The 18,749-nt window shown below is 46.1% G+C and overlaps 1 long non-coding RNA gene across 4 annotated transcripts; it reads left to right on the top strand.

Annotated features, from left to right (window-relative positions):
* Nucleotides 1-6,457: 6,457 nt before the first annotated feature.
* On the top strand, nt 6,458-10,093 carry LOC119278468. 4 transcript variants are annotated; one of them, XR_005137809.1, is made up of 5 exons: nt 6,458-6,548; nt 6,658-6,705; nt 8,412-8,555; nt 9,098-9,191; nt 9,804-10,093. It is a non-coding gene; the product is annotated as an uncharacterized LOC119278468 (long non-coding RNA). The 4 variants fall into 4 exon arrangements; XR_005137810.1 differs by lacking the exons at nt 6,458-6,548; nt 6,658-6,705 and adding an exon at nt 7,853-8,320; XR_005137807.1 differs by lacking the exons at nt 6,458-6,548; nt 6,658-6,705 and having other exon boundaries at nt 7,853-8,555.
* Nucleotides 10,094-18,749: the final 8,656 nt, after the last annotated feature.

Raw genomic sequence — 18,749 nt, 5'->3', positions numbered from 1 at the left:
GCGCGGCCTGCAGGCGACGGCGTGGAGTGGCTGGGGCGTTCTCTGCTCCTGGCGGCGACGATCTTGGGCGCGGCTCAGATCTGGCGCTGCGGCGGCGCGGGTGGCCTGGGCCCCTGTTGTGGCGGGGCTCCGGCTCGCTGCAGGTGGTGGCCGGCTCCGGTGGCCGCCCCTGCTGCTGCGCTCTCTGGTGGTGGCGGGCATGCCGGCCCCCGGCCGATCCGGCGATGGCAGGTGCCGCGGGCTGTGCTCGGCGTGGATGGGGCTGCCACGGCGTGGTGGTGGCTCTTGGCGGTGGTCGGGACCGTCTCATGGCGGCGGCTGGATTCTTCGGCGTCGGCCCGTCGGTGAGCGACCTGTGCAGGCCTTCGACCCCTCTCTCGGTGCCCGGGTGCAATCGTCGTCGGAAGGTTGGCCCGTCCCTAGCTTTGGTCCATCGCTTGTCTCGCGCCCGGGTTGCAGGACCGATCTCTCCTCGCGCCTGGCAGCAGGACCGAGCCCATCTCGCGCGGGGCTGCAGGACCGCGCTCGTCTCGCGCCTGGCGACTGGACCGAGCTCGTCTCGCGCACGGTGCAGCATGACGAGTCGATGGAGGCCAGATGCTTGGGGGCGCTCAATCTCTTGGTTGGGGTAGCGGCGGTTTCGGGTGAGGTGGTATTTAGGCCTTGGAGGACGGGGCGGTTGCCCTGGTGGTGGTTCCGCGGTGCTCATGGGCAGAGCCCGTGGCTAGGTGCTGCCCGGTGACTATGGCCCTGGGGGCGATGTGGTTACCGGGGTGTGCGTTCGGTGGCAGTGAGTGTTAGCCGGGGTGAAAACCCGCTCTTTCTTCGGACGGACCGGCGGCGGCGAAACTCGCTTCCTTCCTGAGGGTGTCGTCGCGGCTCTCATTGCCCGTCGTGTTGCTCTAGGGGAAACTCTGACCCTCAGGTCGGGCGGTGGCGACGCTCTGGTGTCGTTTCCTTCCTGAAAGTGCCGTCTTGGAGCTCACGGTTCGTCATAGGTGGCTTCATCTCATCGCAGTGGCGTGTTCACGGCGGCGGACCCCGGTGGCTATTGTAGTGCTAGGGAAGGTGTTGCTGCGTTCAGCATCTTTGTATCCTGCCTTGGGTGCGTGCGTATGTTTTGATGGCGTGCGTTTGTATCGTGCTGCTATGGATTGTGCTTTATATATAAAGCGGGGCGAAAGCCTTTTTCGATAAAGGAGAATAATTTTACGGCTGCGGTTCAAAGGACGGTAATTTACTGTGGCTGCAGTTGAGTGTGTCGAGTAAAGCGAAGGCTGAAAGGACGACATTCTGATTGGAATCAAATGCACAGCTAATGCATATAACGCCAAGCATCCAAACAGTAATTACAAAGAGTGGGGAAAACGTACCTGAATACCGGAGTTGCGAGCATAGCTTGTTTTCTCTTGACCTTGATTCATACTCTATACACCACCTGTTTGGAGGTCATGGCTTTTCTTGGAGCAGAGCTAAACTCCAGATCTTGGATATGCAGGAACCAGATCAGCATGGCAATGCTCAAAACGCACTGGAAGTTCAATACTCCCTCCGTCCCAAAATTTTTGTCTTAAATTTGTCTAAATACGGATGTATCAAGTCACATTTTTGTTAGAATTGTGTCAAATATTATTGTACAAGGTAGGTTACAGTTAGACTTGGTTTTGGACTGTGTGTAGACAGGGTAGGAGTTGTGTCCTAATTGGACACCTATATCCTAGGCCTCTCATATATATCGGGATAGACACACGATGTAACCTATGCCAACATAATAGCACAGGCACATGGGGGTGCCGGCGGCATGTGCCGGTGCCCGGGCGGCCGGGGTGCGGTATTGTGACGGTGTCATGGGGAGGAGCGCCCGTAGTCATGCCCCGGGGATATAGCCATATCGGTGAACCTCGTTAACAAATCTCGGTGTAGTGCCTCGTGTGATTGTTTGGTCCTCGATAGATCGACGGAGTGCCTCGGATTATTCTAACAAGTGGTATCATGAGCAAGGTTCGATTCGAAGGCTGGAGATGTTGATTTAGAGGTAGAGCAGAATTTTTCGAATCGATCGGTGGTCGAGATCTGTGACTGGAGAAGATCGATGGTAGCGGCGGGAGTTCTGTTGGTGTCGGAAGCAATCGGTGAAGCACGCAAACGTAGGAGTCCTGCGCCTGAGCGGCGGCACTTCGCTAGGGCAGGCGCGTGGCCGGGCGGCAGCATGGCCCAGTGGGGTGCTCGCGGGTGGTTTTGGTCGAGGCAGACCGAGCAGGCAGCGCGGAAGGTGGGCCAGCAGCCGAGGCGGCAATGCTTCAGCGGCGGCAGCAGCCGGGAGTCGACGAGATCGGCTCGATGTGATCGAAGGTTGCGGCTGCGCGAGCGAGAGACAACGGAGCAGCGACAACGCCAGGTTAGGGCAACGCAGGAGCCAGCAGGTGCTGTCAGGTGGCCAGGACTAGGCGCGGGCGGTGGCATAGCAGGTGGCCCATGACTGGGCTGCACTGGTTTCGAGCTGGCAATGCCAATGTTAGGCTGCTCGAGCTGAGACTTGTGCATGGCCAGGTTCAATGTGTGGCTTGGGGAGCTGCAGGGTGTTGTCGTGCGTTGCGGGCATGTGGCCGGAGGGCAACCGGGTCGCAAGCTGGAGAGCTGCAGGAGGCTGTACGTATGTGTGCATGAGATTTGTTGAAAAAACTATCGGTTCCCAAGAAGTGCTGAAACGTGTTTGGAATATGGGATCCATTGGCTGCCATCACATTGATCTCACGTGTGAACAAGATAAAAGAGCAAGAGAATAAGAATTGGTCAAGGAAGTCCACGTGCTGCTATGGTTGTAATAAAGTTGATTGAACTGGTTGTTACACGTGCACAGATACTGCCGAGGGCTATTTCTGGAGTTCTTTGCCTGCAACGTTGAGATGGCAGATTGGCAGCAATGGTGTTGTTCAACAACGCAGTCAGACGTGAAGGTGCGTTGCACAAACAGGATCATGCAAACACAGGGCGTCAATCAATGCACAGATGTGCGGGGCGGAGACGACGCAGGATGGAGCATGGTTGCAGTCGAACATACACGGCTGGGTCGGACAGGACTGTCTGACGGATCGACGAGGATGTCGGTCAAAGCAGAAGACGGCGGTGATTTCAGCGACAACGACATAGGAGCGTGATGCTGATGGTGGCCGACTTCTGGGGCGTGGAAACACGTGGTGCAGGCCTAAGGGCTTGTGTAGCTTCGACAAGACTATGGCGCAGGGTTGATTCAAGGCAGTGCACACATGAGAGTTTGAAATCGACGGAGCGCGGGGGGCAGCATAGCGCAACTACATGGAGTCATGTTGAAGGTGGAGCTGGAGTCTGATGGATGACTATGCTCTGTGCTGATGGAGGGGCTACGATGTAAGATATCGAAGAATCGAAGCCTATTTCAGCGGGACATGTGGATCGGACTGGGCACCAGTGATCTGATGGAGGCGTGATACTCGGCATCGGTCGGTGATGATCAGTGGTTCTCTGCAGTAGGGGTTAGAGTGGTGTGGGTCCGCGGCCCTAGAGACTCGACCAGGACAGCAGAGGCTCGACGCGGTGATAGCGGCAAGGCGTGCGGTAAGCACGGGACACAGCGACAGACCAAGGCACTGGTGGTCAGACATGTGGTCAGACAAAGTGCGCAAGGGTGCTGAAGCAGTGTTGACGAGTACCAGATTCAAGTTGGTGACTGGGTCTATCGGTGCTAGTTGATGGACAAGAGTTGACCGTGGAGAATCTGAGAAACTGGCGGAAAGTCTAAAATTGTCAAAAGCTGAGAGAGTACATGGCCGTATATTCTATGGTGTTCAGTGCACATGGAAAAGTACGGATGACAAATACAGAAGGAGGCGGAGTGCTATAGCTGTGAGACATGTCAGAGACTATCCAAAAAAAGGGTGAGACAACTGTGAATTTGACTCAGGGTGACACAAGGCGACGGTGAAATTCCTTCAAGTTTCAGATAGACGGTCAAGAAAGAGCAGTGGCATTGAGTTCAGGTAACTCTTATATGTGGCGTCCAATATGCGAGTTGTTCATTTTCACGCAGACAGTGATCGGTGTGTGATGGTGTTGAACGGATTCTTCGGAAGTTGGGAGTACAAAATAGAGTAATGAGGAACTTAATTTTGCTCGAGGGTTGACTGTGAAGAAGACGAGAAGGGACTACAATTGCAGGTGGAGTCACATGGAGTCTGGGAGTAGCAGCGGTGCTCATGGTGTATCTCAAGTCCAATGTACATGGAGATTCGACGCACAGACGAATTCAAGATGGTGGAGAATATTCGCCAAGGTGGAGTTTGTTAGAGTTGTGTCGAATATTATTGTACAAGGTAGGTTACAGTTGGACTTGGTTTTGGACTGTGTGTAGACAGGGTAGGAGTTGTGTCCTAATTGGACACCTGTATCCTAGGCCTCTCATATATATCGGGGTAGACACACGATGTAACCTATGCCAACATAATAGCACAGGCACGCGGGGGTGCCTGCGGCATGTGCCGGTGCCCGGGCGGCCGGGGTGCGGTATTGTGACGGTGTCATGGGGAGGAGCGCCCGTAGTCATGCCCCGGGGATGTAGCCATATCAGTGAACCTCATTAACAAATCTCGGTGTCGTGCCTCGTGTGATTGCTTGGTCCTCGATAGATCGACAGAGTGCCTCGGATTATTCTAACAATTTTAGTATTAGATACATCCGTATCTAAACAAATCTAAGACAAGAATTTTAGGACGGAGGGAGTATTTGTTTTTCTAGGCTTCTAGCTGGTTATTGAGGCAATCACTGGACCAGCCAATGGAAAGGCTGAAAGGTTGGTCCAGTTCAAATCTAACTTATAAAGGATGAAGGGGTAGGTAGTCACAACGAAGGTGGCCACGTCGCCTTTAAATCGCCATGAACAGTACTCATGCCACCGCCTGTAAATTCCGTGTCCCGCCATGGGCATTTTAGTCATTTCACGCGCAGGCATATAAAAGGCAGCCTCCCCCGTGGAGAAGACCTAGCCGCCGCCACCGTCCCACTCGCCCCCTACTCGTCGCCTCCTCTCTCTCTCTCGCTAACCCCTCACTCTCCCCATCGCGCCGGCTGGTTCCGGCCAGCTCCGGCCCGCGCGTCTCCCCCGCGATCCCTGTCTCCTCTCCTGCCGCCGCCGCCGGAGAAGCTCGCCGCCGATGCCGGTGACCTAGCCCGCGCGTCTCCCCCGCGACCCCTGCCTCCACTCCTGCCGCCGCCGCCGGAGAAGCTCGCCTCCGCGCCCACAAGCCTTGGATTCGGCAGGATCCGGGACAAGGAGGGGTGGATGAGACGGGGGAGGAGGAGGAGGGGAGTGTGGGGGCGTCTGGGGAGGAATATCCCTGCCGCCTCCTCCACTCCTGCCTCCGCAAGCCGTCGGCTCCTCTCCTCTCCCCGTCGGCGCCAGCGTGCTGGTCGCGGGGTGTGAGGAGAGCGAGGAGAGGGAGGGGGAAGATGCATGAGGAGGAGGAGGAGGACCAGGTGGTGGCGCGCCCGCCGGATCCGAGGCGCGTGGGAGGGCAGCAGTGGCGCGTTGACCAGATCGAGAGCGACCCCGATGGAGGGGAAGGGACCGGTAGGCGCGTGCAGGCTGCACAAGCTTAGGGGATTGGGGAGATGGCGGCCAACCGAGTTTATTCGATTGATCTGGACATGGCCATGGCAGCGCACGCAAGGGGCGGAGGCGAGCGACCCTCTGGAGCCACGCACGTCGAGAGGTAGGAGCCGTGTGACCCTCCTCCCCCCTTCGCTTGTCTCCTCCTCCCCTTCCCTTCTCACTCCTCCTCTCCGATCTAGGCTGCACATCTGCGTCCGCGACGTATTTCTCTCTCAATTTTTACTGCTTGATTCTCTGGTTTTCTGACAATCTTTACATGATTGCAGACCTGAGTGCGTCATGTGCACCAGCAAGGTGTGCTTCCATTTGGCAAGGTGATACATGCCTCTGCCCTTTCTCTCTCACAATAACCAATATTTCTAATATTTTTGTGTGATGATTCTTCTGTGAGATGGATCTTTTTAATATTTCTGTTTGATGAAAGTTGTAATCAATTGTCTATTTTCTTGGCACTTTATTATGTGATATCTGTTTGGGGACCTTACTAATATGTGCTAGCTTTCTACTGATTGAAGGGAGGAGCTCGAGCCGCAACGGTGGTCCACGGCGCCATGGCCATCCTCCTTGGCAGGAGGAGCATGCGCCGCAGAGACGGCCGGATCTGTCCAGCCCTCGCGCTGCTGTCCGTCCACCCTAGGGCGACCTGCTGATTCCCGGAGCTCATCACGCATGGTACCTTTTAGTCCTGTTGATTCCCTCCTCATGTGGCCTGATTCATTACTACTGTGCAATATGGATCTCACCTTTTGTTGGTATTGGCTGTAGATGCAGAAAACGGAAGCCTCATGAAGCCTGATGCATTACTACTCTGCGCAACATGCATCTCACCTTTTGTTGGTACTGGCTGTAGATGCAGAAAACGGAACATCTGCCTCCTTTTTTGGTGCGGAGATGAGCCCCTATGGTAAATGAATCTGCGGTAGATCCACTTAATTTAATTCATTTTTGTTGCCTTTAGCCATTTATGCGGTTCTAAAAGTGACTTCACATGTGTTCATTATCTATTGGTGCAGGTATGCAAGTACAGGTCATTTTATAAGAAGGGGATGCATTATTTTCTGGTTTGTGATTCTCCGTACAGAACAGAGAAGTTTCTCCAATTTATTTCTTCCCTCGGATTGGACTGATACCAGTACCAACTGTGACTTGGCATTTTTGAGTCGTCTTGATACTTCCATAGTAATCTAACAATGTCTTTGTAGTGGTTTACCTTTTTTTTGCAGAGATCATCTATTATTGTTGTAAAAAAATAACACTAATGTATATCATTAGAATTTTGCAAGAGTAAATATATAAGATGCACATCTTGTTTATACAGTATCCTCACTGAAATCATTCAGTTGGAGCATGTGAATAGAAATAAATGCCTGAAATTTCGATGATCGTGGTTGGTCGCTTGCCACAGATCAGCAGTGAGATATACAATATGGTCAGTTTACTTTTGCTAGGCCATGGTTAGTTAATCATGTATTGCCAGGATTTTCCTTCGCGTCTATTCCTTATGGGTTGTTCTAGAGGCAATTTGGATTTCTCTTAGATACATCCATGAGTAAGTAATATTTAGTAGTTATCTTGACCTATTAATCCCATTTGATTGCGTTGCGGTAACAAGGAAGAAGGGTCGGTTTATTTTCCACTGAGAATATAGGATCAGCTAGGACTAAAAGGTCGGGTCCCCTCCTATTCTTTGCATTCATTCATTTGTCTATTTGCTTGGAATGCTTCTACAAAAGGACTAAGTTATGACTGCTCACTGTCACTATGTCAGATACCATTTTATTTATCTCATTAAGTTGTATTGATTGGCAAAAACACCTCGCAAATGCCAAAAAATAAGCAACTCCTCTTGATCAGCTCAAGAGGACCTCCGGTGGCTTCATGGTATTTCTTAATGTATCTATATACCAGCCGAACGGGCAAATACTCAAGTGACTGAATGTGGTGACTATAAAAGTCAGAACCGGGTACTTTTATCTCTTGTGGAGAATATAAATATTTTTGTGGGTGCTCTTGTGTACATATAAAAAATTGAAGGTGGTCATGATTCAGCTGACTAGGTTTTTTTCTATGTGAAGGAAAGAAAAAAGTTGGTACCTAATAGAACCAAAGTAATTGATCCTCTTCTGTACATTTGTAGAAATAAAACATAATAGCTTGCAAAGTAGTTTTGATATCATTTTTGGAAATAGCATACATGTAGTCATGGCAGGTTTTCTATGATCCAAATAAGAGTACACATGCCTTTATTTTAACATACAGATTAAATGTTGACAAGTACATTTTGATTGCTTAGTCAGTGTATTGTCCGTTCAAAAAAAAGTCAATGTATTGATAATAGTTTGGCTTCCTTGGTAGTGTAGATTCAAGGAAATTTATAAAATTCATCCATTCTTTCTTCACTTTTTTGTATTTATATATGTTCTGTACTGTTGAGTTAACTCAGTTGCAGCTATAAAAAGTCAATGTATTGATAATAGTTTGGCTTCCTTGGTAGTGTAGATTCAGCTAACAGTTTTGGTTCCTACTATTAAAACATATACTGCTTTTTAAGAGAAACATACCTAATGTTTTATTTGATTAACCCTGTATGTATAGCAAATTTCTTCTAATTTGTTTTTCTTAAGTGCTGAAGACTTCCATAAGGACGCAACTACAAATAGTTCTTATCTTCAGAGGGTAGCCTTAGTCTCTCTACCTTTTCTTTTTTGGTGTTGATAATTGGATTAAATATGTTAGATAGCTGCTGAGTATTTTGATTTGTTCTTAGGAAAATCGTTTACGCCAAGAGATAGAAGACCTGGAGAAGGACACTGGGTATAAGTTGAGAGTTCTCGCACAAAATCATCCGGACACACCGTAAAATGGATAGATGACCCGTTTGCGCCTCAAGAAGTCATAGGCAGGACCAAATGTATGATGGAGCGCACGACCAAAACCTATCCACATAAAATTCATGCATTCTTTCTTCACTTTTTTGTATTTATATGTTCTGTACTGTTGAGTTAACTCAGTTGCAGCTATAACAAGTGAGCTCTATATTCAATTCAGCTAACAGTTTTTGTTCCTACTATTAAAACATATATTGCTTTTTAAGAGAAACATACCTAATGTTTTATTTGATTAACCCTGTATGTATAGCAAATTTATTCTAATTTGTTTTTCTTAAGTGTTGAAGACTTCCATAAGGGCGCAACTACAGAATCATCTGGACACACCGTAAAATGGATAGATGACCCGTTTGCGCCTCAAGAAGTCATAGGCAGGACCAAATGTATGATGGAGCGCACGACCAAAATCTATCCATTTTGGTCGTGCGCTCCATCATACATTTGTGCCTCTAAACTTAGTTTGTTGACTAAATTGTGTGGTTCCCTTTTGCCGTCCTCTACTCTTCTTGCCGTTTTAACCGTAAAATATGATATATGATATAATGGTTATTTGTACATCGAGCAGGTGATGTAATTACTTTCAATAGTGCTTCAGCTCTGCAATCGACAGTTTGACCTCATGCTAGGGCAGCCTCAGCCAGTTGCCTCTTCTATCAAAGGTAAAGAACAAAAGCCTTTTTATTGATATTGCTGTATGGAAAGTTTACTGGAAATTATGATTCTAAGTGGGTGTGAATAACATGCTTTGTCTTGAAGTAATGACATATGGAGAAACTATAGTTCCCATACTAAACTTGGTATTTTGATTCACACAAAGTTTCCGTCTACTGATGATTAAACCCATACTTGCCATATGAATAAAGTGACATCAAAAGGAAACTGAACAACAGAGAGAATTAAGGATGCCTTATAAGCATGTTTTCACTTAAGATAGACTAGAATGACTTCGCAAATATTTCTGTCAATATAGATTGTCAAGTAGCAGTAGCTTATACAGATAGCTGCAGTTGTTGGCTGCACATTACAACTTCATGTTATTCCGCTCTCACCATAATAATCATTTTTTTGTTCCATATAAAGTGGCAGTAGGTTCTTTTGTTGCCAATGATTAATTATCTGATCCCTTGAGGCATTAATATCATGCTAGCTCTGTATATTGCTGGTGGTCTTCCCACTGTAATTCATTGTCACCATGCTGCTAATTTTAAGTTTTGCTTGTCTTGTACTCACATGTAATTCCTTTGTTCCATCTTTGTTTTGTTATGTGCCAGTGCTGATGGAAGACATCCTGAGTCCTTATTGCATGCTAGAGAACAACAACTATCTTGTTGGTGATTCCCCTGATATTTGGTTCTACAAGTGTGGCATATGGACCAATGAAAGCAAAGATATTCTGAATGTAATAGCTATATGGGTTGTGCCAAATGGTTTAACAGTGGAAGCGTCACGCTTAAGTACCTGTGGAAGTGTACTATGCAAGCATTATCAGACAATGCAATGACACCCTGTTTGTACATTCACACCCTTTGAATGCCGCAATCAGACTAAGAAGATGCCTAAATGAGCTGTGAGGCTGCCTCCATATAAGTGTTTCTGTAAACCGACCTATGTCATTCTACTACATGTACTGCTATCAGCAAAGTTTGATAAATTGTATCTGTCGTCATATCCACACTAAGGGCCTGTTCGGAGACTTGCTAGCTTCTCAAAAGCTTCTCATATCCAGCTTCTAGCCTCACTTCTCACTTCACGTGGAGTGAAGCAAAGTGTTCTGGAGCAAGGCAGCTTCTCCCCAGCACCTGGGTGAGCTGGCAGCCCAACGGGGGCGGTGGAGCCCAGCTTCTTGCCACCTTGGGCCGGCTGGAAGCAGTCCATTTCGGGCTAAACTGCAAACAGGCCAAAAAAAAGAGAGAAACGAGCTGGGCGTGGTCGTCCTGGTGCCGCTCCTAGCTTGGGAGAGTCGCTCGGGTGTCAATGGCGTCGGGGTGTAGCTCCTCTGAGACATGGGGGCGCAGCTCCTTGCAGCAGGCGCGTCGGACGGCGGCGAAGATGGGATCCGGCGGGAAATAGACCGGGGCGGCCGGATCTGTAGTCACAGGGGGCGATTTGGCCGGCGACGGGGGCTGCCGAGCGTGGTGGCCGGAACGGCGGCGCTAGGGTTGCATAGGAGAACGAGGGGAAGGGAGTTGTGAGCGAGGGGTTTCCTGCGGGATCGAGCGAGTTGGAGGTGAGGAGCGAACCGTTTTTCTTGGCGGTGGCAATCCGGCCGTAAATAACTGCAGCTTCCGATTCACAAATACGTGAAGCGGGGAATCGGTCGCTTCAAAAAAATGGACCGCAGCCCATCGTGGCTTCCTAGAGTGCAGCTTCGAGAAGCTATTCCGTTCGGCCAGGCTTCGGTCAGAATTTTTCAGAAGTTTAGAGTGGGAGGAGATCAGAATAGGCCCTAACTTACTCGCTTTTCTGAACATTGTATTTTTTTTTCACTTGAAAACCGATCTAAGTTAGTCTACTATCTGTAATACAATTCACATTGCATTGTCATCTACTCCCTCTGTTCTCAAATGTAAGTCTTTTTAGAGATTCCAACAAGGGATTGCATACAGAGCAACATAAGTGAATCTTCACTCTAAAATATGTCTATAAATTTGTATGTTGTAGTCCATTTGAAATCTCTAAAAAAAATTATATTTAGGAATGGAGAGAGTACATCTCCTACTTACTCACTACTAACATTCTTTCTAATTCGCTCCTTGCGCCATTGGCGCAACCGGGTCATCTAGTAAGGATATAATAACTAACAGCCTGTCACTAGCATTGGCACTATCTGCTTTAGATTGGCAGAGTTTGTTAAGCTGGTATGTTTAAACTGTTCAGCACGGGATCCAGTGACAAAACCAATAGTAATAACATATCACTGTCAGAGGTAACATTTGTTTTAGAGATTAGCAGACTTGCTGTTCTGATGTGGCTAACTCGCTAAGCGTGAGATCCAATGGGAAAAAACAAACATTTCACACATTTAATAACTAATCAAACATTATCATGTATCCGGTAGCCAAAACCTTGCAACTAATGCATTTACATCAAGCAAAAAAATACTGAACTAGCATTCGGCCTTCGAATAGGAATGCGCCCCAAGGAAAATAAATGGCAAAATGTCATGACAAAACTTGGAAATTTTTTGAGGATGACGTCGAAGTTCTGCTGAAATTTAGGACGTAACCCTTGGGCGTCATCCTCGGTTGCATTGTGGGATGAAAATAGAAAAGACAAATACTTGGCTAAAACAGTGAAAAGATTATTTGAGCAAGTCGATTTTTTTTCTTAAAGCAAAAATAAACAAGCCAACTAGACGTAAGTGCATACTACTTCCTCCCCCCTCCTCTATTTCTCCCATCCTCCCAGCTTGGTATCGCCATGGACGTCAGCCACTACCCAGTCCAGAGATGGCTTGGTGAAAGATTTTGATTACCTGAGAAGCATCTTCACGTTTTTACACTCTGGCATTTGCTCAAGCACTATGAGGGCATCGCCGAACCAGTCGTTCGCCCAACGCTGATCCTGATCACTATGCAGGACTGCAGTGTAGTAGCTGGGCTGATGGAACAGAGTAAGGAGCATGATTAAGAACATGCTGAATCTCATCAGGCACCATATTTCATCATGCATTTCAAATTCTTCATATTATATATCAAATATGTGTATGAATTACAAGATATAGGGGGAGATCTCCATGATTTAACTCTTCAAGTGTGCATTGTTTCAAAAGCAAATTCCTCACTATGCACATCTTCAGGGGGAGTTCTATTATATCTTGCAATCAAATTCCTCAATATTAGTGTATACACTTCATATGTTTATCCCCGTTGAAAATTTAACCTATGTTGTCATCAATCACCAAAAAGGGGGAGATTGTAAGTGCATCTAGTGCCCCTTAGTGATTTTGGTGTATTGAAGACTTATAGGTTAAGGGACTAATGCGTTTGTGAGTATACACAGGTCTATAAGTCTATGAGGAGTTTGATATTTACAGAGAAAGTCGACCCCTAAAAATGAAGTTCTTCAACTGAAGATTTTGATATTCTGAAGACTTTCTGAAGACTTTGAAAGTGAAGAAATTGGTGTATCCGTGAAGACTTGATATTCATGCGAGGAATATGAAGCTTGAAGACTTTCGGTTTCATAGTTTTGTTTTTCTCTTTCTTGAGTCATAGGAAACACCGCACTGTTAAAGGGGGTCGAGGAAATACTAAGGAAAAATTTCCATGTGATGCTCAACTCAAAATCCTACACCTACCAATCCCTTCGAGTGAAGCCTTTGGAAATCTCATACAGTTCAGTCACTTTCTTCAGTGACAGAGACGAAGTTCTTCTGGTCGCTGATGAATTTGCTCTGACTGAGGAGTTAGGAATTCGCCAGTGCGGATTGCCTACACAGTGAGGAACATGATAGCCCTGAGGAATTTGAGAGTCAAATTTCCGACCGTTGCTGTGCTGCGCGCCAGCTGTCCCAAAATATCTTATCCACCTAACGGTCATATCATTGAGGGGCATTTATGTCTTATCATGTCGGGCTGCTCCCTAGGCTATAAATAGCCGCCCCCTACAACCACTAGCTGGTTGGTTGCTCCGAGAGAACTTGACACTTGTCATTTGAGAGCAACCCATCCTCCGAGGACTTTGAGTGAAAATCATCGAGTGAGGAAAATCCCAAAAAAACCCAACCACCTTCAAACCCAAAGTGATTGAGCATCACTGAAGAAATTGACCCTGCGTGGATCCGACGCTTGTTACCTTTGAAGACTGTGCTTCTTCCAGACGGTTAGGCGTCAAGGTCTAGAGCATCCAAGAGGAATTGTGGATTGCCGAGTGACCAAGTATGTGAAGGTTTGGAAGTCGCCTGAAGACTTACCACGAGTGATTCGACGAGATCTGCGTGATCTTAGTTCAAGGAGAATACGGTGAGGACTGGGTGTCCTGAGCTGCGTGCTCAGAGACTGGGTGTCCGGGACTGCGTGTCCTCGAGTTTAAATACTTAGCCGCTCCAACCAGACGTACAACTGAGACAGCAGTTGGAACTGGTCTACCAAATCATTGTCTTCACCAACCTAACTGGTTCTATTTCCTCAACCCTTTCATTTCCTCATTACTGTGTTGAGTGTTTGTTCATATCTGTGTTTGAAGACTTTGACTGAAGACTTTCTCAATTTCCTCAGTTCAATTTCTTCAGTCTGTTTGTCTTCATCTTGTGTTATCCTGTGATTACGCTTTCTGTACTCTATGCTAGTCTTCATTTCATCATGATGACCATGCTTGTATTATATTATGCTTACTTCTGAGTACTTATTACGCTGCTAATAGTTCTTCCCTTAGGAATTTCCTCACCGGCAAATTCCTCAGTGAAGAATTCATAAAAATCGCCTATTCACCCCCCCTCTAGTCGACATAACGCACTTTCAATTGGTATCAGAGCAAGGTACTCCCTTGTTCTGTGTGATTTTGGTTTAACCGCCTAGAGTTTCAGTTATGTCGACCGCAGGTATGAAGAAAGTGACATGCCCTATCTTTGACGGTCATGATTATCCCAAGTGGAAGGCCATGATGAGGAAGCGCCTCATGGCAATGAACATCGAGCTGTGGACCGTCACTGAGATTGGTCTTACTGATCTATGCAAAATGGCGGACGCTGATGATATTCGCAAGTACACTCGACTTGACATCTTGGCGAAGGATATCATCTATTCCTGCCTATCCAGAGATCAATTCAGGCTCATTATGCATCTTTGCAATGCAAAGCTTATCTGGGACCGAATCTCTGATGTCTATGAAGGTCATCGAACCCGTCATGATCCTTGGTTTGAGGACTTCAAGGAATCTCTCAAAATGATGACTTTCGAACCAGAATCATCATCTTCTGCATCATGTCTCATGGCAAAAGGTGACGAGGTAATCGAATGTTCCTCATCTGAATTTAGTGACTGTGAATATGATGATGATGAATCTGATGATGATATTGAACCTAGCTATACCAGACTTGTTTGCATTGCCACCAAACAACAACATGCCTTGGAAAAGGTTCAAAACATGCTAGGTAAAAGTGATGATATGTTGAGTGAAGAAATGGATCGCACTAAAGCCCTGACTGAAAATCTTCAGAGACTTCAGTCTAGGTTTGATAACCTTCAAAGTCATCATAACACTCTCTTATCTGATCATGAGAAACTTTCTTATGAATTTGTTCAAAGAAAGCAAGACCTTGAGAAGCTAAGAGTGAGTTATGAAGATCTTCAGAAGGAGCGCGATTCATTACTAGCTCATCAAATCAGCGCTTCTCAGGAAGAATTTGTTCCTCCATGCTTAAAGTGCATTGAACGTGAATCTGCTAATTCCTCACCTGAATGTTCAAATGCTTCAACTGTTACAAATTCTTCACCTGCCTCTGCTATCACTAATTCCTCATCTGAGGACACTGCTAGTATCACTGACGATGCAGGGCTGAAGGAATTGTACACAACAGGCATGTACAAAAGCCTCAAAGGGCATCAGATTCTTTGTGATGTACTCAAAAAGCAGATCCTCAACAGAAACCCTAGGAAAGAGGGTATTGCCTTTGAGAGGAAACTCAATGCTGATGGAATATATTGGAAGCCTGAGCAGTACCCCAAAACCTCATGGGTTGCTGCAAAGGGACCTCCAGTTGATCCATCTAACTTATCTGGCTTTACATGTGAATCTTCTCATTCTTCTGATGAGTCATTTGACTCCAACTATAAACTGTTCAAAAATCAGAGTGGTGAAGTATTTGCTAGATATGTTGGGACTAACTGCAGGAACGGTTCCCCTATGAAGAAAATCTGGGTTCCCAAAATTTATGTTGAAAGTCTTCAGGTGAATGTCCTCATGACACCACCTGTGAAGAATAGGAACCCCAGATCAAACTCTTCATATGGACCTAATTCTTCATATGGATCCAAATCCTCATATGGACCAAATTCCTCACGTGGATCAAATTCCTCAAATGGATCAAAGTCCTCATATGATAATCATCGTGCTAACCTTTCTGTTTCGCAGGGTAGAGCTAAGGGCTATGAATATGCACATTATTCTTCAAATAATTATGTTCATAAGTCTTCGAAGAATTTCTCTGCTTATTCATATGCTTACCCTAACCCCTCTTATGTGAAATGAAATGGTTTGGCCTCTATGCTACCTTTCTCATATGGTGCTCGCAGAGTGATGGACTCTTTGCCACCCCTTCAGATGTGGGTGGTGAAGAAAAAGAACTAATCTTTTCTGCAGGGTCAGGTCTCCAGACGTGCCTTAACGTCTGAAGAATTTGCTGGGGACCTGACAAAGTTGCCTGAAAGGACGCAGGCTAATCATGATGAAATGAACTTTCATTTCACACGTCCTCATACTGCTATATCTGTTTACTGCTTGATGAAATTCATCTGATGAACTTGATATCATATTCTTCATTGATGAAGCATATGAGATTGTAAGTTACACTAATTCATCTGCAGGATGATCAACCCAAAACCACTGAATGGGTCCTCGATAGTGGGTGTAGAAATCACATGACTGGTGACAAGAATCTTTTGATGGATGCTCCCTTATCACCGTCTCATCTGAAGCACATCATCTTTGTTGACAAAGGCAAAAGTCAGGTATTGGGTCTTGGTAAGGTTGCGATCTCTAAGGATAAACACATGGACAAAGTCATGCTTGTTGAGTCCTTAGGATACAACCTCATGTCAGTCTCAATGCTTTGTGATCTTGATATGGTTGTTGTCTTTGGCAAGTATCGCTGTGTTGTGATTATGGAAGCTGACAATTCCAAAGTCTTCGAAGGCTTTAGGAGAGGAGACTTGTATATTGTTGATTTCTCTACAGGACCACAACCAGCCATGTGTCTACTTGCAAAAGCTTCAGAAGGCTGGCTATGGCATCGACGACTTGGTCACACAGGCATGAGGAATTTGCACACGCTTGCGAAGAAGAAACATGTCATTGGCATTGAGAATGTCAAATTCCTCAAGGATCACTTATGTGGAGCCTACGAAGCTGGAAAAATGACCAAGGCCAAGCATCCAGCAAAGACTCTCATTACCACTACTCGTCCATTCGAATTTCTTCACATGGACCTCTTCGGACCTAATCATTACTCATCAGTCACTAATGCTGCATCTCTATATGGTTTTGTCATTGTTGATGATTACTCTCGATATACATGGGCACACATTGTTACTTACAAACATGAAGTGCAGGAAGTCTTCAAACGATTTTCCTCGAGGGCTTCAACCAACTTTGGTGTGAAGATCAAGCACATCAGGAGTGACAATGGAACTGAGTTCAAGAATTCGGTCTTGATGACTATCTTGATGAACTTGGTATTACTCATGAGTTATCTGCTCCCTATACTCCTCAGCAGAATGGCGTCGTGGAGCGCAAGAACAGAACTCTTGTTGAGATGGCTCGCACTATGCTTGATGAATACAAAACGCCTCATCATGTTTGGATTGATGCAATTGATACTGCATGCCACATCATCAACAAAGTATATCTTCACAAATTCTTCAAGAAGACGGCCTATGAACTCCTCACTGACAAGAAACCCAATGTGAGTTATTTCAAAGTCTTCGATGCAAAATGTTGGATTAGAGATCCTCACGACAATTCTAAATTTGCACCGAAAGCACATGAAGGTTTTATGCTTGGTTACGGAAAGGACTCGCACACCTACAAAGTCTTCAACAATGCTCTTCACAAGGTTGTTGAAACTGTAGATGTGCGGTTCGATGAAACTAATGGCTCGCAAAGAGAGCACCTACCTTCTGTGTTAGATGAACCAGCATCTGAGGATTCTATCAAGTTCAAGCCAACTGAGGATGTCATTCCTACTGAAGAATTTGCTGAAGAATTCGTTCCAGTACGTGAAGAACGTCGAGCTGATGCACCTGATGATAATGCTGAAGAAAATGGTGCTGAAGAAAATGCTGATCAAATTCCTCAGCGACAGCCAGCTCATCCCCGCATTGCAAAAGAAGTACGAGTTGACAAGATCATCGATGACATTGAAGCGCCAGGTCGTCTCACACGCTCAAAAGCTTCACATTTATCTAACTTTTGTGGGCACTATGCTTTTGTCTCTATCACAGAGCCCACTAAGGTAGATGAAGCATTTCTGGAGCCGGAGTGGATTCAGGCTATGCAAGAAGAATTACATCAGTTCGAGCTCAACAATGTCTGGGAACTGGTCAAACGTCCAGATCCTTGCAAGCATAATATCATTGGCACAAAGTGGATCTACCGCAACAAGCAAGATGAAAATGGCCTTGTGGTGAGGAATAAGGCACGACTGGTAGCTCAAGGCTACACATAGGTTGAAGGAATTGATTTCGATGAAACTTTTGCACCTGTTGCTAGACTTGAGGCTATTCGCATATTACTTGCTTATGCTAACCATCATGATATCATCTTATATCAAATGGATGTGAAAAGTGCATTCCTCAATGGTAAGCTTGAGGAAGAAGTATATGTTGCTCAACCCCCAGGTTTTGAAGATCCAAAGAATCCTGACAAAGTCTTCAGACTTAATAAGGCCCTCTATGGCCTCAAGCAAGCCCCTCGGGCGTGGTATGATACATTGAAGGAATTCTTCGTGAAGAATGGCTTCACACCTGGTTCACTTGACCCTACTCTCTTTACTAAATCTTATGATGGTGAACTGTTTGTTTACCAAATATATGTTGATGATATTATCTTTGGCTGTACTAACCAACATTATAGTGATGAATTTGCATATATGATGAGTGAAGAATATCAAATGTCTATGATGGGAGAGTTGAAATTCTTCTTAGGTCTTCAAATTCGTCAATAGCGCAATGGCATATTCATATCTCAGGAGAAATACCTCAAAGATGTACTGAGGAAATTCGGCATGCAAGATTGCAAAGGCGTCAAAATTCCTATGCCCACAAATGGCCATCTATGCACCGATGAAAATGGTATTGACTTCGATCACAAGGTATACCGCTCCATGATTGGTTCTTTACTGTACTTATGTGCATCTAGGCCAGATATAATGCTTAGTGTTTGCATGTGTGCCCGATTTCAAGCTGCACCGAAGGAATCACACCATAAGGCTGTGAAACATATTCTTCGATATCTAGCTCACACACCAACACTAGGATTATGGTACCCCAAGGGCTCTG

Source organism: Triticum dicoccoides, chromosome 3B (assembly GCF_002162155.2).
Source record: "Triticum dicoccoides isolate Atlit2015 ecotype Zavitan chromosome 3B, WEW_v2.0, whole genome shotgun sequence".
NCBI classification, from domain to species: domain Eukaryota; kingdom Viridiplantae; phylum Streptophyta; class Magnoliopsida; order Poales; family Poaceae; genus Triticum; species Triticum dicoccoides.
Note: the sequence above shows the minus strand (reverse complement) of the source record. Positions and strands in the feature narration are given on the sequence as shown.